A 23,571-nucleotide genomic window follows, 5' to 3' on the forward strand; every position below is an offset into this window, starting at 1 on the left:
GCTTTTACATAAATAACTTGATAATTAAGAAACTATATTACAGTACATTTCAGAATACAATTAAATTTTATTGCAAAGAAATAAAGAATATTATAAAATGTAAAGTTTTATTTCTTCAGGTACCCTCGATTTTAATGATGAATCTTAAGAAGAAATTTCATACAAAAGTTTCTTTTATCTATGGAAAGTCCTCTTTCATCATGGTTTTAGTTTTCGAATACGCAATTCAGCGAGGTTCGAGGTAATTTATGAAGTTAAAGTTGAAGAGCCGAAGTTGCTGAAGTTCGAATGTATGGAAAATCGATCGCATCGCTGGAAATAAAGCCAGTCGATTTAGTTTGATAGCTAATTGTCGGGGCTTGTCAGAACGATTTAAATTAGACTACGTGACTGTGTCCAGAACTATGATAACGACACTTTCACCACATTTATCGAACGGTAAACTGTTAATTAAGCTTCGAAATAGTGCTTCTCGTCAACCAAATGAAATTCGATACAATATTATTATAACAATTTTAATATTTTCCTGTCTAATTAAGTTTCAGTTTAATTTTCTTTTTGTTTCTGTATAATGTATATTCTTCTCCAGAAGGAAAAATAAAAAACGAACGAAGAAGAATATATAAATTAGTTAAAAAAAGTGAACACTTTATTGCATTCGAGTCATATTTTTGCAAAATAAAACCCCTTTTTATTAACGTAATATCGAATGTCCGATTTTGTTCAAATTTATTGAAGTTTATAGAGTTTCAATTTTGATAGAGAAAACATTGTAAATAACAGCTACGATTATCTACAATAATGGATATCGTTTCAATTAAAAATCAATAAATTCCCAATAACAGAGTGACACACCTTAATTAACTCTAATTGAAAGAGCGAATGTTTCCAGCATATCGTTTACAATAATTCAGTTCATAATAATTATTCGAAATGACCCGAGAATCCTAGCTGGCATAATGGCGGATCCGCGGATTCGTTATCCGTGGAAGCCAATAAATTGAATCGACACAATCAAGTGTATTCACCAAAGGGAGCCTAACAAACCGAGTGAAAAGGTCGTGGAAAAAAAAAACGCGGAGCGATTTTCAGCGTGGAGCCAGCAAACTGGCTGGAAATTGAAATCGAACGAATTGTACGTCGGGCGAAATTTCCTTGAATTATCAGAGGCGGAGGGACAACGGTTCGGAATAGCCGTGAAAAATGAATCATCGACACGAGAGATCGGGCAAGTGTTCTTCTTGCGAGCCGCTCGAAGCTTGCGAGCGAAGCCATCGATGTGTAAGCGACGCGAGAGAGTCACATTTCTCGCCAATTCAGCGAGTTACAAGGCTGACGTCACCGGCTCGACATAATTCGATTCAATTCGCTTAATTTTGCGAAAATTGCCAATCTTCTCCGGCGTTACCGAGTTCCTTCGCGGCCCTATCCACACCCTTTCCTCGCCTCGGTGTGTGCTGATTTTCAAACTCGCCATCGATTTTGCCAAAACTTAAATATTGTCTCCTGCAGTTGGAAATTACGTCAACCTACATTTCGACGTTTCTGTCGATATTCTATTTATCGTTTCTTCCATTTCGAGAAATACCTAATTACTGAATGGAGTGAATGGAGTGATGGGTTCTTCAATTATTCGGATGCATCTATTTATGCTCTGCAATCGAATTTCTGTTTTTATATATTTTCTTGGGTTTGTGATAGCAGAGGGCTCTGGATTCTGTGGACAAAATATGGGAAACAAGGGTGAGTTCTCTGAGGGGTCAGATCTCTGAGTTATTGGTATTTAGGGATTTCTGATGATGTGAGAGTCTCTGGGAAATTTGGGATTTTGAGATGTAGGGATATGACAAGGTTAGAAGTTTGGAGACGGAGGCACTAAGGGTTCGAGAGCTAGGAGTTAGGGAATCTAGGGATTTAGAGATATAGGATTTACAGGAGAGTGGTATTTGGATGTCTAGGAACATTAGAATCTAGGGATCTCAGGACGTAGAAATATGGGAATCCCCGAATTCAATGATCCTGAAATAATAGAATTCAAGACCTTCGTCACATAGGTATTCGAGGACCCAGAGCTTTAGAGATGGAAAAATATTTTAATTTTGACACCTAAAAAATTTGCAAACTCAAATCAACACCACCAATACTATTATTTATCCTAAGTATACCGTTTTACAAGCCAAATAAATTGATAGAAATATAACTTTCGAATAGAAGTTTCTCTCCCCCAAAGCCATGGATCTCTACACCGTTTCCACTCGCCATAATAAAAATAAATGAATTAGAGCGCAAGAAAAATGGTTGTTGCAGATCGTAGGAGAGAAAGGAGATTCAATTTAGATGCTGACTGTCTTTTTCGCGAGCCCAGAGATCTTTTGTCGGTCTCCGTTACACAATGAAGTTGCACCGATCGTTTGTGCCTTCATTCGGTTCACCTTTCGAGCCTCATCGACTCTCGGCTACCGTGTTCGTCTCTTTTTCCACCTTCTTTTCCTTTTTTTCTCTCTTCGGTTTCTTTAATCTTTCGAGGCGAATTGGCACCGTTGCCCGGAAAAATGACGACCTCGAACGCCAGCTTTTGCCACGATATCCCGTCTTTTACGCCATGGCGCATGCCTCTTGGACTGCCATGGTAGAACACCATTAAGGTCATCGGGTCATAGCGAATGTTGCAAGCTCTTTTATAAATCATTTGAGTTAACACAATTTTTATTTATTGACTCATAATTTTTGCTTCAGTTAACATTATTAATTTTTTACTAAATTATTTGAAGATTTTGTTCAGTTATTTTAACAAAATCATTTTAAGATCTTGGTACACCATTTTGAGGTGTAGTCATTAGTTTTATTAAATTTTCCTAATAAAATTGTTTCAAGGTGTTGGTACATTATTTTAGGTTTTGTTAAATTGTCTTCATGAAATTGTTTTAAGGTTACGTTCACTTATTTTAAAGTTTTGTCAAATTATTATAATAAAATTGTTTCAAGGTTTTGGTATATTATTTAGAGATTATATTAAATTGTCTAGATAAAATTGTTTTATGATTAGGTTTAATTATTTGAAGGTTTTGGTAAATAATTTTAATAAAATTGTTTTAAGGTTTTGGTATATTATTTTAAGGTTTTATTAAATTGTCTCAACAAAATTGTTTTAAGGTTATGTTCAATTATTTGAAGGTTTTGGTAAATAATTTTAATAAAATTGTTTTAAGGTTTTGGTACATTTAAAGATTTTATAAAATGACATCAACGAAATGTTTTCAAAAGTTCATTAAGTTATATAAAAAAGATTATTTCAATAAACTAATACATTATTTTAAGCCCTTTATTAAGTCTTACCCATAAAATTGTTTCAAGATCTTGTTCAAGAATTGTACTTCAACAAAATGGTTCCAACAGTCTGTTACATTAATCCTCTAAAAAATAATGCCACTAAGGAAAATACTTTTGCAATTTATGTATGAAAACGAGGTCATGCAACGAAGTAATTTGAATACATTTAGAAGATCCGTTCGCATCAGAGGATTCTAAATACGCTTGTTTGTAAGGTTGATTCGTTCCTTTCACTGTTTAAATAAAATCCACCCACGTGATATCTGTATCCTTCATCTCAGACAGCGAGCTTCGTTCGCTCCGAGCAAATATTACTTTATCGCAGCACGCGAAACTAGATTTCTCATTTGACGTGGAAAAATAAGAGACGGACGCGGTTCTGTTACTTTTTGCGAGAAGCGAATGAAAGTAAATGATTCCACGACATTCGATCGTATATCTTTCGAAACGTCTCCTAGAAAAATCTTACGCAAATTCAACCAGTTCAGCCATTTTTCTTACACGGTATTTTTAACCTTTCAAATGATGCTACCGGCTTCACAATTTTTCTTTACGTAACACGAGAAAACAACTTCCGACAATAATTTATGGATATACTATTTTCTTTATTATTCGCTCTTTGGAAATTGGGAAAAATTTCAGGAAATTCAATTTTTAAGGTACTTCTGTAATTTATGATTAAATAAATCTATTAAAAAAATGTCAACAAACACTAACCTAAAATTTTCTACAACCAATTCAATTTTAATCTTCAAATCTTATAAGCAGTCAACAATAAATAATAAAACAGCCACCATAATTTCTCCAATAATTAAATAATTCAACCATGAAGTTCTGCAACATAATTCTGAAATTCCCAGTCTCGAATATTTTAAGAACGTACATAATCAATAACTTGATCCCAATAAGTTCCAACCTATTTGAAAGAACGAAAACTCGTTTTCAGTTAACGCGAATTTGTACTTGGACAACTACTCTACTGACCTACATAATTATAATAATTAAGAGCAATTTGAATGCGGTATTGCTCTAAGAATATCATTAACTCGAAGTACCTAACGAAAAAAATGTTAATGATCCTACCGAACTGAATTTTAACTTTTAAGTATTGGTATTAACAGCAATTTCTTTCCTAAGTGGTTTTAAAACTAGTTTCAAGCAATTTCTGTTCGGGAAGATTGAACGTGCTGAAAATTTCTAATTCAGATTTCAAAATGTACGAACTTTATATATTATAGATTTTCGATCTGGTAAATTAATTTTTGGAGTACAGAAAGGTTTTCTCATTTTCAAGATCTTTCACGTTTTCAAGGTAAAATTTTTATAGAGGTTTCATATAATTAAATTTAGGACTCACTGAAGGGGGCTGTTCACCCTCTAGAATCACTATTAGTTACCTAATCGAGGTTTCTCAGAATTTTTTGGGGGAGTTTGGTTAATTTCAAGAAAGTTTGTTTCTCTGACAAAAAGTCGTACTTGGCACGCTTTGGCTTGTACCGATGTCAACCCACGAGTTGGCGCATGAAGAGAAGAGCTGCGGTTCCAATTGGTCAGAATAGGAAAATGGACGTCCAGACTCACACGTAATGTAGGTACATACCAGTACATTTCTATATGTGAGTTAGGAATCGTAATGGGTTTTTATTATATTTGGACAATTTTTATTATTCTATTAACTAAAACTACCAAAGCAGTTGATCATATCATAGGTTCTTTAGCTTGATTTACAAAATTTGTTAATATTTGCGTTGTCATATACGTTCACTTTATTATTCTATTAACTAAAACTACCAAAGCAATTGATCATATCATAGGTTCTTCAGCTTGATTTACAAAATTTGTTAATATTTGCGTTTTCATATACGTTCATTTTATTATTCTATTAACTAAAACTACCAAAGCAGTTGATCATATCATAGGTTCTTCAGCTTGATTTACAAAATTTGTTAATATTTGCGTTGTCATATACGTTCATTTTATTATTCTATTAACTAAAACTACCAAAGCAATTGATCATATCATAGGTTCTTCAGCTTGATTTACAAAATTTGTTAATATTTGCGTTGTCATATACGTTCATTTTATTATTCTATTAACTAAAACTACCAAAGCAGTTGATCATATCATAGGTTCTTCAGCTTGATTTACAAAATTTGTTAATATTTGCGTTGTCATATACGTTCATTTTATTATTCTATTAACTAAAACTACCAAAGCAATTGATCATATCATAGGTTCTTCAGCTTGATTTACAAAATTTGTTAATATTTGCGTTGTCATATACGTTCATTTTATTATTCTACTAACTAAAACTACCAAAGCAGTTGATCATATCATAGGTTCTTCAGCTTGATTTACAAAATTTGTTAATATTTGCGTTGTCATATACGTTCATTTTATTATTCTACTAACTAAAACTACCAAAGCAGTTGATCATATCATAGGTTCTTCAGCTTGATTTACAAAATTTGTTAATATTTGCGTTGTCATATACGTTCATTTTATTATTCTATTAACTAAAACTACCAAAGCAGTTGATCATATCATAGGTTCGTCAGCTTGATTTACAAAATTTGTTAATATTTGCGTTGTCATATACGTTCATTTTATTATTCTATTAACTAAAACTACCAAAGCAGTTGATCATATCATAGGTTCTTTAGCTTGATTTACAAAATTTGTTAATATTTGCGTTTTTATATACATTCATTTTATTTCTCATATGATTTCATTGATTTTTTCTTGACATACGTTTATATATTCATATACGTTAATTTTCATAAAAATATCAATGTATATAATGATTTATATTTTATCATTTATTTACTTATTATTTAGCTTCATTTTTACCTTTGTACTAAGGGTGCATTAGTTAGTGGTAGGTTTAATATAAAGTTATATACATGACTTTAAAAAAATATCGATTTTGAAGTCCCTCTGAAGGGTAACTGCGAAGAGGTTAAAGTTTTTTCTCGTTCGTTAAAGTTTTCTAGTGGCAACGAATCGCGGTATCAGCCCTGTCATCTCTAATCGTGTCCACGCGATGCATAATCGTCGGAGCGTGACAGAATCGGGCGTTCTAAACAATCAAGAGTGGCTAAGATCGATACGGTGAACGCGATTCCCTTAATCTTGGCTCGGGTAGCGGCAAACGCGAACCGTTACGGCGAAATTACATCGCATTTACGAAGAACACGGAGGAGCGCGTTCCGCCGTTGCTCCCCGACACTTTAACGCTTGAAATTATTTTCAACGAGCGTCGAAGCGGCTGGCAATCTGCTGCGTGCGCGTAACCAGCTAAGAAGAACTTTGCCACCCTCCTTCGCTTCTTGTCCTGCTCGGTTATAACAAGCTCGTTCGAAGTCTTCGAAACGCGATACGAAAAGCGCTACGACCGCCATCTTCCAATATGGCAAACTCGATTCTCCTCGGATATGGCGCTTACATTAATTTCATTAACCGTACACCGTCGTCTCTTTCGTCTTCTTACGAAGTTTTAGTGGAGTTTCGAAATTTTCGGATCTTGGGCTTAGGGACGTGGAAGTTGGGGGATCTGGAAAATTCGGAAGTTCCGAGTTTGGAGATTTCGGGAGGTAGGGAATTTTTTGGGGGATTTTGAGATCGGGGGATTTTGGGATCTGGGGATCTAGAAATCTAGAAATCTAGGGATATTGGAAATATAAAAAAGTAGGTACTTATAAATTTAGAGATTTTACAATTTAGACTTGCACATAAAAATTTGAGAAATTAGCACTTAAAAATTTCTAACTTCAAAATAAAAAAATTTCGAAAATTGTAATTTGTAATAGTGAAAATTGTAAATACGTAAATTTAGCAATTACGTAAAGTAAGTAAAAATATGGAGATCCGAAAATGTCTAAATACCGAAAGAAGAGTAGCATCATTTACGCAACCTCTTGATTCTAGTCCCAGGCAGTAATAACCAGCTCGTAGTACGTGTTCGAAAAACGAAACGAAAAGCACTAGAAGCAGCAGCATCAAACCGGGAAAATTGAATCGACGCTGGGCACACTGGTAAATAGATTTCATCTTTCTCCGTCCCGTGTTACCGCCTCATTTACCTTTTATCCGCTCTCTTTCTCGTGTCGATGGTGATTCGAAGAGGACGGTAAAGACCGTGGCCATAGAACAAGAGCAAAGAGAAAGAGACGAAGGCGAATCCAATTTGTTCGGATTGCTAAATGTCTCGCCGGTTGCACGCGATGCAAACGTTGGGGTCAGCATAATCTCGGCAAAGTAGCAGGGATTAGAATCGAAAGGTTCGATTATCAGATATCCTTCTTCTTTCTGACTCCCTTTTATCGGGCGCTTCATTTTTCTTCCATTCTTCAGTTCGATACGGTTATTTTATCGAATTCTTCTGTACTATATGTACTTCTGTATTGTACTTTTATATTATGGTTTATTTTATGTTCATTGTGTATGCGGGACTTTGGGAAGTAGGGGATGTGAATTTCTACATTTCAAAACTGCTAAAACCCTAAGTCTTCAAGTGCCTAAATATCCAAATCCTCAAACCATCAAACCCCTACACTTTTATTTTTATAAACCCTCAAATCTTCAAATTTTTAAATCCTTGATTTTCCAACTTTTTAAATCCTCAAATCCCAAATTCCTAAAATCCCAAGATTACCTAAAAATCTCTAAATTTCTAAAATCCCAAAAATTTCTAAACCTCCAAATCTTCAAATACTAAAATCCTCAAATATCCAATTCTCCAAATCCCCAAATTCTAACATCCCTAAATTTCCTGAAAATCCCTCAAATCCCAAAAACCCCCACACCTTAAATTCCTGAAAATTTTAAAATTCCCAAATCCCCCATTTCTAACATCCCTAAACCTCTCAAATCCCTAAAATCCTAAACCTTAAATTCCTGAAAATTTTTAAATCCCCAAATCCCCCAATTTCTAACATCGCTAAACCTCTCAAATCCCTAAAATCCTAAACCTTAAATTCCTGAAAATTTTTAAATCCCCAAATCCCCCATTTCTAACATTCCTAAAATTCCAAAAACCCCAAACCTTAAATTCCAAAAAATTTTTAAACCCCCAAATCTCGAAACCCCAAATACCTGAAAATCTTCATGTCCCTAAAATTCCCAAATCCTCAAAATTCCCTAAATCTAGCAAACCTTCTAATACTAGTAAAATATTTATATCGTTAAATATTTATAAACGACTAAACAGTTTTTACGTGTCTTCTTGAACGGCTGTCACTCGAAATTAACTAACGACAGATTAACTCTTGAACAACCTTGCGAATAATATACACCGTTACACGTGTTTTTCTACATTTTCTTATGTCACGTAATGCATAAATATTTGCAGACTAGTTATTATATAACCACATTTGTTGACGACACCTACACAAATTCTGACGTCAACTCTGTAAAATATGTACAAGTGGGAATGAAAGAAAAACCAACGAGATGTGATATTTCAAACGAAATGATGTAATAAAAACGTAGTTTTTCGAACGGAGTGAAATAAGGATCTCTTTATTATTTTTTGTAATTACTTGGACACGTGTCTTTTAATATATTTAAGTATTCAAAATTATATTTATTAACTAGTTTCATTTCTGAGGTATTTAATATTAGTGTTTTGTGTTATTTATGTTATGCATGAAGCTGAAACTAGGAAGTGTTCCAATATATTTCGTGTTTATGGATGAGAGTGTCATGATGACAGAAATATTATTTTACATCTTTCTGATATTATTGTTCAATTTTCGTCACGTTAATACATTGTCAATTTTCATCATATCACTGTTGCAAGATTTTTTTACTCAAACTAGAATTCTTCATATTTTCCTACTAACAAAATTTATATCAAATAAAAGCTAATTTTTGTAATATTACTATTGCAAAATTTTTTGACTCACACTACAATTCTTCAAGTCTAACTTTTGTTAAGGAAATTCACCCCAAATAAAAGTTTAATATCATCACATTACAATTGCAAAATTTTTGTACTCAAACTAGAATTCCTCATATTTTCCTACTAACAAAATTTATATCAAATAAAAGCTAAATTTTGTAATATTACTATTGCAAAATTTTTTGACTCACACTACAATTCTTCAAGTCTAACTTTTGTTAAGGAAATTCACCCCAAATAAAAGTTTAATATCATCACATTACAATTGCAAAATTTTTTTACTCAAACTAGAATTCCTCATATTTTCCTATTAACGAAATTTATATTAAATAAGCGCTAAATTTTATCACATAATTATTGCACAATTTTTTTATTCGCACTGCAATCCTTCACGTCAAATTTTTGTTAAGAAAATCCACCCCAAATAAAACTTTAATATCATCACATTACAAAATTGCAAAATTTTTTTACTCAAACTAGAATTCTTCACATTTTCTCATTAAAGAAATTTATATCAAATAAAAATTTAATTTTATCATATTACTGCAATAAAATTTTGTTATTCAAAGTAGAATTCTTCATATTTTCTCATTAATGAAATTTACATGAAATAAAGGTTTAATAAATATACTGTATACGTTGAAATAACTATTGCTTCTCAGAATAATATCTGATTTACCAAAGTTTACATACTGTTTCTAGTATCAGTTTCGTACGTTTACATTCTCTTTAACTTTCTTCGGTTCATAGTCTATCAATTTCAAAGCAGGTCACTTCACCCCCGTATCGAAATCGCACATGTCACCCTGTTGCGTCTAAATCTATAGCTTACACGTTTGCTTCGCGATCCATTTTCAAGCAAACGTGTTCATTCACTTTAGTTCGGTCGATCAAAACTTTTATTGCGATAAAACTGTTTTTTTAATTCCTGTTCAAATTTCTAGTAATCAATTTTTTATTAAAATGTGATAGGTTTGTAATTTGTCATAAAAGTGTTATATCAAACAGATGCTAAAATACAGTTAGTAATTTCATTTACAGTAAATCTATTACTTAGTATATTCATCTGGTATATTATTTCTATAATAAGTATCTTTTTTAACAAATTAAATATTCGTATTAATAGTAGCATACTAATAATAAAGTTTGTCATAATTTTATTAAGAACAAAGGGGACATTCACAGAACATAGCATATGTTCACATATGATTGTCATATGACAACTGAAATCTTACTTATAAATAAACTTTCTCATTCATAAATAAATTACCTCATTTAAAAATAAAAATAAATGGATTCAAAAATAATTTTTTCAAGTTGTAAAAATATTGTAAACTTCATGTAAAGTATCAAGGTACAAAATTTCTAGATCCCCACGATAATAGAAATAATATTAGGTTATCAAACAGCGAATTCCGAAAAGTAAAAGCATTGCAAAATATCACTTACGGAATATTAATAGATAACCTGACATTTTGATGGCTGTGTATTTTACAGAACTTACGACTCCCGCAATTTTCTATAATAAAATCGTGTTTTTATTATATGCCTAACGTGAGGTTCCGTAAAAATCCAACGGAGAATGTAACGCACACAGCGAAATTAATTGCAAGTTGCTAGTATTAAAATCCGCGTAAAAACGATAGACATCGAAATCACTAAATCACAGTAATTCAAATGCACTAATGGTTAAAATTGTGAAACTAGCCATCAAAATGTAAATGCCATTTTGATTCGTGCCATTTTCATTTCAGTGTCGTTAAACGGTGTTAAATGTTTTAGTCAATTTTTATTCCGTGTTAAATAAAGCGACGTATTAAGGAAAATAATTTCTTTTCTACTCACCGATTTCTCTGTTGAACAAGAACGATGTTCGCCCCGGTTCTTCGCTCTTCGAGAACGACTCCCATCAATTTTCTTCGATCACTCGCGAGAATTTCGCCCGAATCGTTCTATTCATTTCCTCACACGATCGACAAATTGTAATTCGCAGTCTGTGCCAGGTATCGAGCAGCGATTTTTTATTTTAATTGGGAGAGCTCGAGGAATCGATCAGACACTTTGTTTCAAACGCTCCGACAGTAATTGCTTAGCCAATCTTTTAATTTACAAATCATCGGATTTCCACATTTCACCAATTTTTTTAGTTTAAGTCTATACATTCTTTTTGTGATCAAGGAATGAAATTTCCTAAATCATTTTTGAATACCTTAAATTTTCAAGAATCATTCAATGTCTTTTGACTTCAAGCTTCTTAAGTTTTTAGATTGTCAAATTTTCAAGAATCATTCAAGTCCTTCACTCCTTCAACTTCAAGCTTCTTGAGATTCTAGATTGTCAAATTTTCAAGACATCAAATATTCAAATCCCTGCATCCCAAAGTTTCAAATCTTCCAAGCTCTTCAACTTCTCGAATCTCAAGATTCTGAATTCTCAAACTTCTAGATCACTAAACCATACCCTTAAATCTCTACTTCCCAAAATACAAATATTCTCAAATTTCCAAATCACTAAATCCTCAATCCTCAAACCCTGAATTCCACAAATTCCTAAATTCCAAATGTCCGAATCTCCTATGTTCCTTGAATCCTCAAATCCCTAAATCCTCAACTTTCCAAATCCTCAATTCGCCAAACCCTCAAACCTTAAATTCCACAAATTCCAAAATTCTCAAATTTCCAAATCTCTTACGTTTCCCAAATCCTCAAATCCCCAAACCCTTAGCTTTCCAAATCCTTAAACCCTTAAATCCTCAATTCTCCAAATCCTTAGCTCTTTAAATTCTCAAATCCCCAAATCCTTAGCTCTCCAAATCCTCAAACCCCCAAACCCTCAACTCCTAAATTCCACAAATTCCAAAATTCTCAAATTTCCAAATCTCTTACGTTTCCCAAATACTCAAATCCCCAAACCCTTAACTCTCCAAATCCTCAATTCTCCAAATCCTTAGCTCTCCAAATCCTCAAATCCCCAAATCCTCAACTCTTCAAATCCTCAAACCCCCAATCCTCAATTCCCCAAACCCTCAATTCCTAAATTCCGCAAATTCCAAAATTCTCAAATTTCAAAATCTCCCACGTCTCCCAAATCCTCAAACCCCCCAATCTTCAATTCCCCAAACCCTCAACTCCTAAATTCCACAAATTCCAAAATTCTCAAATTTCCAAATCTCCCACGTCTCCCAAATCCTCAAACCCCCCAATCTTCAATTCCCCAAACCCTCAACTCCTAAATTCCACAAATTCCAAAATTCTCAAATTTCCAAATCTCCCACGTCTCCCAAATCCTCAAATCCCTAAATATTCCCTGACCCTCCAAAAAGCACCGCAAAAGATAACATGAAAGTATACCTACAACGACGCACGGATGAGCAGTTAATTAATCGATGGGTCCGAAAGTAATCGCGTCGAGTCGCGAATAATCTCGCGTGCAACAGTTGAAGGTATCGGGCAGGTCGAGGCGGGCTAATTGCGGTAATAGTTGCAGAAAAGTGGCCGGCTATGTGTGTACACAAGCGTTGGGAGCGTGTTATTACGTCGAGTAAGAAATTAGCTTTTGATCGCGGCCAACGAGCCGGAGACACGGAACCAGGTATCAACCGGTAATTACAGAAGCTGCGAATTGGGATTGCAATTTGTCCGTCCTGCTATCGGACAACCTTCTCTCTATTCTGTCCAATGGGATTTCTCCTCAATGTATTTTTCGTCAACTTAATTGTCTGTGTTTCAAATTAATTAAACTTGTCTGGACTCTTTTTGGATGATATACTGTTTTAAATATGAAGATATGTAATAGAAGATTTTTAATCATTATGAAATAATTTGTAGCTGTGTTATAATTAAATATAATATTATAATGAAGGTGTATGACCATACATACACTTGCTACATACACTTTTATTATTTAGTAATTGTTATATTATCTTATTATCATATAATGATTGCATGATTTATAGTTTATATTTAATAAACTAAAAATAGTAAAAGTACATAATAATTATACAATAATAACACAAAGTGCACAAATATATCTCCAGTTCATATTTAAAATATGTAAATAATTTGATAGACAATCCAAAAATATTTACCTCATTTCTATGTAAAAATTTAATGATATATTATAAGGAAAAATACTCTGTTAGCAAGTCTAAATATGTTCCATGTAAACGATAATACAAAGACATTCTTTCTTGTCAAGTATTTCCTGTCCAATGGGAGATATTCATTCCGTCAGGTTATTCAAATGTTATCTCTGTTTAAAATATTAAATCTATTTAAAGCTATCCAAGGTTTCCGAGTTCTTTTCAAACGTTGAAATAGTTTAAGTATGCAATTATGTAAACATTAAGTCGAGAAGTAATTTACCAGTGGTTATCAGACCACAAAGTTTATGCTGTACACTATTTTTTTTTAACTAGCAAACAATTACAACTTTGATAATATAAGAAAGAATTTATTGACGATGTAAAAAAGAATTATATTTTAAATGAAATAAGAAAGAATTCTATTTTGAAAATACTGTGCAGATAAATGCACTTATACAACCAAAGAATAATTTAATATTATTCCATCAATAAATCAGAAATATCAAAAATAACTTCAACAATGATCGAACATCGCTGTCACTTTTACGAAATTAATTTTGATATTAATAATCACGTACTTTCCCGGCAACCCCTATTTACAAAAATAAATCAGCTCGAATTTACGAAGATAAATCGCGTTCGAATTTACAAAAATAAATCGCGTAAATATAAACTCGGAAATTTTTAAAGCTACTCCGTCGATCTATTTATCATTTACGGCCTTTAATGGCGGATTCGTGAATTTTCTGCGCGAAAGGGTAGAGGGACGAGAAAAATGGGTCGAAAGGCTTGAAAACGGATATTCAGAGGTGCGAAAGAGGGGTAGAAGTTTCGTGGCGAGCCGATAATTCGCGTTTCAGCGACGCTTCGAGCGGAAGGGAAAGGATGGGCCTGAAATGACCCTCAAACTGGTACAACTGGAACGAGAAGTTAAATACTGAACGCGTTCGTTGCCACCCTCTGACTGCTCGAATATCGATGAACCGGCTGTTGCGTTAATTTGTTAAATTTAAAACCACACTTTGAAAACATCTACCAAATTGTTCTACCAACTTCTTAATTCACACTAATTGTTTATGACGTTCAACACTAAATTCTATCAGCTTCAAAAAAGTTCGACTTCGACGTCGTTAAACTTTTTTACAATGAAAAGATTTTTCTATGTTTCTTCATCGTACAAAAACTCGAGATGCTGACATTAAATGCTGCATTCAGAAAGTAGGTAGATTTGTATCGATTCTGAAACGTACAACTATACTGTCTCTCAACTTCAGCTATTAAATGCTAAATACAGTAATTCAGTATGAAGCAGGATTTCATCACATTTCAAACTCTGAGCAGCTAATGAAACATTATATAAATGAATCTATTTGAATTAACTTCTCTACATCTTCCATAAAGCACAAATTCGAAACACAAATCACTTGAAAATGAAACTCCACGACGGAAGAACTAATGAGTAAAATTTCTGAAGCGAACGATTAAATTTTTCACAGCAGTCTATTAGTCTCCGGTAGAAAAAGGAACGTTCGTAGAAAATTAAAATGAAAAGGACGAAGCGTTCACATTTTCGTCGAAATGGAGCAAGGCAATCGATCGAACGAGACCGAACGAAAGAACGTCTCTGTTTTTAATATAAACCACAAACATCACGATTCCTGGACTCTTTTTATCAATTCCTTCGGTTATGGTGAACACTTCGTTCCGCAATATCGGCTTTAAAAGCTGGCCCCATTGTGAAGCACGTAGCAACAGCGTTTCGATGCCATTCGTGGACCAATCGCTAGAGTGGGCGAGAAAAATGCATTGCAAAGGAGAATTCGTTGGATCTATACTCGCGGTGCTTTTGGAAGTAAGAAAGCTCGGGAAATCACGAACCGTTTACCGAAGGTGGACGACAGAATTTGCAGAAAATTCCGTGCTCGGTAATTAACTGCAGCGATACGTAACAACGGGGAAAAAACGATATCGACGGGAATCGATAATTTCAATTACAACCGGAGGAACAATTAAGAAGCACCGGAAACGACGTTACGCGAGGATCGAAATTTTGCCTGGTTTTATTGATCGATAAACCTATATGCGTCTATCGAATGATTTACCCATAAAAAGTTGCACTCGCGCAGGTCACAAGTTTAAGAACAAGAACATTGTAGCGTTGACGATCGTAGAAATTCAAATTCGATTTACATAATGCCTGGAATCGTCGCCACTTGCCCCCGGGAGAAAAGTCAACAAGTTACACGCTCGGGATGGCTGCGCGAAAACCTATCAAGGATTCACGGTGCGGGAACGAGAAGATTGGCGTTGTTTTTTCATGGAAACGCCTCGGAAATTTCAACGTGTCCAGTCAACAAGTTAGCCCGGACAAAGGAGACCGGAAAGACGAGCGTGTCGGCTACCGGATCCGAGGATTCATCATGGAACCGATCGAGTTTGCTGAAACTCTCCGTTCAAGTTGCAAGATTAATCGCAGGAACACGGTCATCTCGCGCACACCAGTGTCTGGAGCAGCTGATTGCCAGCGCAACTTTGACAGTTCCGGGGTCAGTCCATTCAACCTGGAGGTTCGTCGAGCGTGCAGCCGAGGAAATTGGCCCGAGCGGATCGATCAGATGGCACTTGATCGATCAGCCGGTCTGCACAAGGTTCCCGAGGATCTCGATACCCGGCAACGATCCATTTGTGACGGAGTTTCTGGTGCCACGGAGGAGTTCTGGTGGTCCTCGTGTCCTGTTCTCAGGTGTCAACCCCCGGAGCGCACGTTTCGTTTCCACACGGACAAAGAAGAGGAGCGTCAGCGCGAGACGAGTGCGACACACACGCGTCCTTTGAAAGAGAAGAGTGCGAGGTACGCGGACGACACGTACTCGTCGAGTGCTGCTGACCCAGCCAGCAGACTACTCCGGATAGCACGGAAGGGAGACCTCGGTGGGATGGCAGTTTAAATGCAACTATGCTTCCTCAGGTTTGGGTTGAGCGCGCAGGGTCCGAGTCGGCCCTGCTCGGTCGTGCTCGGCCGCTCTCGGATCTCGTCGATATGCCCATAGACACAGTGTATATGTCTATGGATATGCCGCCGTGTCGTGCCATGCTCTCTCGTTCGTGTCCTACTCCTCTAGCCTCGTGTAACTGGCCCATATATTCCTGTCCTCGTTCGTCCACCTATGGATCTATCGGACCGTCCTTCTTCCTGTACCTGGCCAGGTCTCTCCTTACCCACCTTTTCTCTCTCCTTACAATCTTTTGCTCTCCTTCTTCCTGCTGGCCTGTTCCTTTCTTACAACGACCCATTCCGCTCCCACAACGCGACGCATCGAGACTCCCTGTTGCAATTAGTGTTGGTCATCGCTCGAGTGTGCTGGTGAACGATACAGGTACGCGTCGGCGCTCGCGAGCAACGTCTGCGAGGGTGTAGGTGGGTGGTCGGGCAGAAAAGGAGGGAGCAGTTGGCGTGGAGAGGGCAAGGAACAGTAGTGGGGTAGTCGGGAGTGGGGGATGTTTGAGGGGGGAGAACTTGCGACAGAGACGGTCATATGGCGCCCGAGTCGGAACGGGGATGTCTTATGTCATTTTTCTTCCCGATAGTATAACGGGTGTCCCGAACGACCACGACCTTAACCCACTTCGACTCGATTTTCTTGAAATTTTTATTATTTTCGTAGCTGCCAGAGATACGGCTTTAAAGGATGACCTCGTTCGGCATGGAATTTACTGCGTTTTTGTTTTATCGCGATTCTTCTGTCGTTCGGAAACTGTAATTTTTCGGTTTATCGACGTGACGCGATGTATTTTTGGACGTTGATCAGAGAAACGACGGTACAGATTGGATGTTTGGGAAATTGAGTTCCACGGTACTTCGTTCTTTTTTCGAGAGCTTCTGATTTATCTGAAAATCCGAGGTTATCGTATTAAGACAAGTATTGAAAGGTATGTCTTTAGTAAGGAGCACGTATGAACACACACGTTGAAAACGTATAAACCAATATACGTACAGAAGCGAGTAGAATTCGTAATGGCGTATAATTTAGAATGAGTCGATTCCTACACATACTTGTACAAAAGGTCTACAATATGTGCATTACTGTGTAGATACGAGCAAGTAGCATGAAATGTATGCAAGGTGTGTACAAGAAGCAATTAACTTCTTGTAACAAATCTTGTAGATACAAATAGATTATTCTTGCAAAGTCATTACTTGAAATACAGCGATCCTATTTTATAAAATTTTTCGTTCCATAAAATAACATTTATTTCGATGCATGAAATATTCAGGCTATGCAAAGAGAAAAATTATTTGATCGAAATTATGCGTAACTTCCACAGCCCGGAATGTGTAAATGTATCACCCTGGCTGGAAACACGAAACAAGTATCAAGACAATTAATTTGATGCGGTTTCGTGTTAATATTTTATTCGCAAGCTTTCGAATCAATAATGTTTGCATTCCCTGAAAAGCACGAAAAATAATAAATATTTCGTAGGGGCTTTTTCATAAATGGGGTCGCTACTGAATATATTATGCTGTTCCATTTTTGTTGCGTACATAATGCACCGAACAATACACTCTTCTGGTAATTAAAGTAATTCGTATCAATTTCGAAATGAAAGAGTTTCATAAATTTTCCCGAAATTATTACATTTAACCCTTGTATATTATTCTGTAAAAACGTAGACTAAAATGTACATTTATAATTTCAATTTGTTAAGTACAGTTGACGCAGACAAATATTCATACATTTCAATAAATTGTTTCATACTTTCAATGTAGTCAATGTATAATTGAGAAGATATCTCGCAGAGTTTTATGTTAAAATATGGAAAGCACAAACAGCAGCCACGTCAGAATAATTGAGAGAAACATAACTATTTTCATTACTCGCGATTTAATTAAGAAGTTATTATCATATTACTCCCTAATTATTTATAATTGCTTGTTTTTCATTTTATGTTCATTTTTCCCTGTGTGAGAACGTCGTCACACGTTCGTTACTTATTATCATTTATTATTTACTCCTGTTTATAACAAGCTCTCGGTTACAGAAGCAGCAAAACATTCATGTTGTCATTCTTTTGAAATTTTCATAAATAATATTTCTATAAATTATACTTTTGTACGTTGTAAAAACGTGAATTGTTAGGTTAGGTACGCAATTAACTTCACATTTTACAGAAGGCAATTCAAGGATTATACAAGATGTATAATTGTCACAATATATATAAAAATTTGGGGATATAAAATGTCAAGGTATCATGTGTTAAAGATATTGTTTTAATGAAAAGGTAGGAGGGAATTAATGAATGACATAATCTTCTGCATTTGGAGTCGAGTGTAGCATTCTGTTGGATTTTAGAAATTGTATAAATAGTTTGGTTGGGCAAATATATTTTTATTCACTGACTCATAATAAATGAAAGACATATTTGTCACATATGCATCACTATTGCAAAATATTTTACTGTTTCATGAAATAAATGAAGTGGGTAGATAAAATTAAAAAATGAAAAGAGGTTCATAACCTCAAAAGTTCCCCAAAATATAATTTCACGAAAGTATGATTGAACGCTTAATTATTCCGAAGAGCAGAAAAAATTGAAATGGAAACAAGTTAACGAGAGGTTATCCATAAATCGTCGACCTACGTAACGTTGGCTCTCATTACGATGATCATTAAAGCATCCAGTTCAGCAAGCATAATGCACAATATCCGTGCGCCTCGGAAACGGCGGCGATTTTGAAACGCGTTACATTATTCATAGCCGGTAATGACACACTTCGAATATCACGCATCGCGTGTACTCGCTAAAACTATCAATTGTTCTCAACTGAAATGTGACTCATTTCAGTCCCGCGCGTATACTCCTCGGATCTCTTTTCTTCTTCTTTCGTTCCGTTCGCTTTTTCCCTCTTTCTATACCGCCGTTTCAGCTCTTTGTTCGTCCGCAATGCTCGTAGCCGACGCGGTGGTTCGACGAAAGAAACTTTCGAGAGAAAAGTTATCGTGCTCGTGTCGGATTTTCAAAGTTCGTCCCCCGGAGCGCTAATCGAGCCGGCCGTTTTCTGGATGAAACGGGAAACGGGATCCTTCAGATGCATCATCCTCGAAGATCCGACGGACTCGATTATGATAATAAAATTTAATTGGCCACGGTGTAGCCGGGCCAATCGGGGCCACGGATTTAAACGGTCTCGATTTTCTCTGGGGCTGTTTTTCCTCGGATCTGTTTTATCGCGGATTGCTACGGGAACGTGAAGTGGAACGAGTAAATGTTGGGATATCCAGTTTCATCTATAATAATTATAGTACGTTTCAGACGTGGGCTGACACTCCTCTATTCCTCTTTGATAATATACTTATTTAAAAAATGATTTTCTTTATAAAAATTACTGCCCACGTTGTGGTGATTCTCTTCAGGTGATTATCTTCATGGTGATTATTCAGCTTTTTGGTTTTGAAAAAGTTCCTTTCAAACTTCTACAAGTAACACTGAGAAAATATTATAAAATTTTTGGTTCTTTTCAAGGAAAATGTATTACAAGTATGTAACATTTTGAAGGACAGGAAATATTCAATAATTAAGAACAAGAAAAGTATTCAACTATTAAGAGCAAGAAAAGTATTCAACTATTACGAGCAAGAAAATTATTGAACTATTAAGAACAAGAAAATTATTCAACAATTAAGAACAAGAAAATTATTCAACAATTAAGAACAAGAAAAGTATTCAACAATTAAGAACAAGAAAAGTATTCAACTATTACGAGCAAGAAAATTATTGAACTATTAAGAACAGGAAAATTATTCAACAGTTAAGAACAAGAAAATTATTCAACAATTAAGAACAAGAAAAGTATTCAACTATTAAGAGCAAGAAAAGTATACAACTATTACGAGCAAGAAAATTATTGAACTATTAAGAACAAGAAAATTATTCAACAGTTAAGAACAAGAAAATTATTCAACAATTAAGAAAAAAAATGATTCAACAATTAAGAAGAAGAATATTATTCGACAATTAACAAAATTGTATATTTATGTTTGACAAAATATGAGAACTTTAGGTTTTGCAAAATTTTATAATAAAAAATAAATGAACTTATAATGTCACGTCTTTCCACATCAATTTTCTCTTTTCTTGCAGCATTAAGAATTATTTTGATAACTTAATACCGTTTGCTGTTTTAATGCCGCAGTAAGAGATGGTACTCTTAATTCCTAATATAATTGTACAGCAAGTAATATTAAAAATTAGTGCTCTTTTAGTACAATCGTACTGCAAGTAGGATTAAAAATGATCTCCTTTTAATTTTTAATATATAGACTCCGTATCTTGCTGCGAAAAGTAGAATAAAGGGCTTTTAATATTTTCTGGTTCTAGTACATCATAAATCCGCAAGTGCTTTTTACAATATTAAGTTCTATAATACTCTTTGGCTTTGCGATTATGAATTCTGCGTTAAGTCCATTGCCTACGACAAGTTTTGAATTTTTGTGCTTTGGGAGAAGACTATTACTATGTCTTTGTGGTATTATAAAAAATATAGGGCTGTAATAGGTTAATATATTGATAGGAAATTAGTGAAATATTGAGTTGTCAGGTGGTAGTATCAAGTCTAATTTATATTTTATTTATAATAATGTATAATTGTTAGATTAATATATTAGCTATAGCAATATTGTACAATTATAAGGTACAATTATAATGTGTAATTGTTAGAATAAATTACAGCTGTAACAATGTTGTGCATAGTCATAAAAATATTACATAATTATTACAATATTTGCATAGCAACGAACATTACTTTTCTAACCTAAAAATGACGAGAAATAGATAAGTCGAACGCCATTTTTCTAACCTAAAAATGACAAGAAATAAATAAGTCGAACGCCATTTTTGTAACCTAAAAATGACAAGAAAAAAAGTGAACCCAATAATTTTGTTTTAAAAGTGAACTAAATTACCGAAATATATCTGTAATAATTTTGAAGCTGTAAAGTATTGCTAAAATTGAATTTTTGTTCAGAGTCGAGTGTTTGTAATGAATAATGTGTCCAGCATTAGAAGTTATAAGCGAACGTAGAAGATTTATTTGCTTCCCAAACGAGCAGAGACAGAAAGGGAAACGGTGAATCGAACTATAGCAGTGTTTCCAATTTGACCGGAAGTTTATGATTCTGGGAAACGATATTAGGATTCAGTTACCAACTCTCTGAACTGCGAGGGGGGCGCAATGCACACTTGTATTGCTTACCCCCCAAATGTTATGCGGCTACGTGAAAATCTAGGTTATCGAGTTCTATAGTTGGTGAATATATCCTAAAGGCAGTCGTGTTTCGTGTCAGCAAATTTTGATAGTTTCCACTGCATCTTTGCCACGTCGAAAGGTCAAAAGTGTCCCAGTGCTACGAACAATAGAAATGCACGATGGTACTCGAATGAACGGGTTACTTATTGTAAGTAAAACGGGTAAACTGGGTAACCACCTTGTTTTAACAAATACGATTGAATTGGAAATAAACTGATATCTTAAACGTTCATTGTTCTACAGACGTTTGAAATTCTAACTTCACTGGCAAAATTAATCAATGTACATTTTTGTTCAGGTACAAATAATTTAATTTTGTAGGTACATATTTATTCGCTGTTGAGATACAAGTCTAGTAATTATTGGTATAAAGTGTTTCATACTTTATTATTTTTTAATATATTAAGGTAGATATGTTATTAATATTTGGTCAGTAAAAATGTAATATGCTAACACATTTAATTTAACATGTGTGATAAAATATCAAGCTAATGTGAAGGGATATGTTCCATGTATAACAGTGAATGTTTCACTAACAACTAATTCAGACTTATTTTTGTATGACAATGTGTATATCAATTTATAGGTTCATTGTTAGGAAATTGTAATACATACATGCTTACATGTAAACATGCATATACACATGTATATACACATATGCATTCGTATGTTCATACATGCATATGTTACATATGTACATACATGTATGTTGTTCATTTGTTCATATAAGCATACATTGCATATATACATTCATTTATACGTACATGTATTATACACATACATTCATTCATTCATACATGCATGCATGCATACATATGTTACATACGTACATTTATGTTGTTCATTTGTTCATACATGCATACATTGCATACATGTATTTCATACATATGTTACACACCTACATGTATGTTGTTCATTTGTTCATATAGCATACATTGCATAAATACATTCATTTATACATACATGTATTATACATATGTATACATAAAATCATTCATGCATGCATACATACATACATGTATTACATACACACACATACACACTTCTTAAATAAATTACCAAAATTAAAAATCATCCACAAAAGAATCCTCACAATTCACAACCATCAAAAAACAGCAATCTAACTAACAAAATAATTCCCCTAAAATAAATTGACCCAAAATAAACACATAAATCAGCATAAATACAATTCGCATATAAACGTCAGCCGAACATTTCCAAAGTTAAATTGTGTCTATGAAAGGATTAAAACACATTTCCGAGAACGAATGAGAAGGAAAAGAGAGAACGAAAGGAACAAACGTGTTCGAAACATACGGGATCCCATGGAATGCGATGAGTGTAGAGGGTTCGAAGTGCGTGTAAAGAGGGGTGAACTCGAATAACCTAGATTTTGGTGGTGGACCCCCGTGAGCGAGCGAGCACACGCGGACACTCATTATATAACTTTTGCGATCGATCGTGGCACGGTGCTCGCATGTTCTTCCGGCATGCATGTGCATACATGCCACGTACAGTCAACAGCAAATCTGTCTTTCGTAGGAAAAATATTCTCACGAAGAACTGGATTCCCTGTAGTCCTTGTATTTGATGATCTTTTTGCTGGGACTTATTAGAATAGTCAACATTTTTGGGTAGGTTTGGAATTTCAAGATATGGAGAGAGATTTGGAGACTAGGAGATTTGGATATGGATTTTGAGATGTGGAAACTTGAGATTGTGGGACTTGGACATTTGTGGATTTGATCTAGGGTCATAGGTAGATGGGATGTAGGTACCTGGAAAATTTAGGATTTGAGAATTGGGGATTTGGAGAATTGGGAATTGGGGATACAGGTATTTGGAGACGTTGGAAATTGAGAGCTTGTGGATTTGGGGAGTTAGCTATTTGGGGAATAGGTATTTGGACAATTTGAGATTTGGGAGTTTGTGGAGTTAGTCATTTAG

At 34.7% G+C, this 23,571-nt stretch overlaps 1 long non-coding RNA gene across 2 annotated transcripts in view; it reads right to left on the reverse strand.

Annotated features, from left to right (window-relative positions):
* Nucleotides 1–23,571, reverse strand: part of LOC143264574 (uncharacterized) — a 242,815-nt gene that overhangs the window by 74,545 nt on the left and 144,699 nt on the right. The window contains exon 1 of one of the 2 annotated variants that reach the window (XR_013038334.1): nucleotides 11,078–13,118. The exons of the other annotated variant lie outside the window; for it this stretch is intronic. This is a non-coding gene — a long non-coding RNA (uncharacterized LOC143264574). Of the gene's footprint in view, nucleotides 1–11,077; nucleotides 13,119–23,571 lie in introns of those variants that run through there. 2 annotated transcript variants of the gene reach the window in all.

Source organism: Megachile rotundata, chromosome 6 (genome assembly GCF_050947335.1).
Source record: "Megachile rotundata isolate GNS110a chromosome 6, iyMegRotu1, whole genome shotgun sequence".
Lineage (NCBI taxonomy): Eukaryota > Metazoa > Arthropoda > Insecta > Hymenoptera > Megachilidae > Megachile > Megachile rotundata.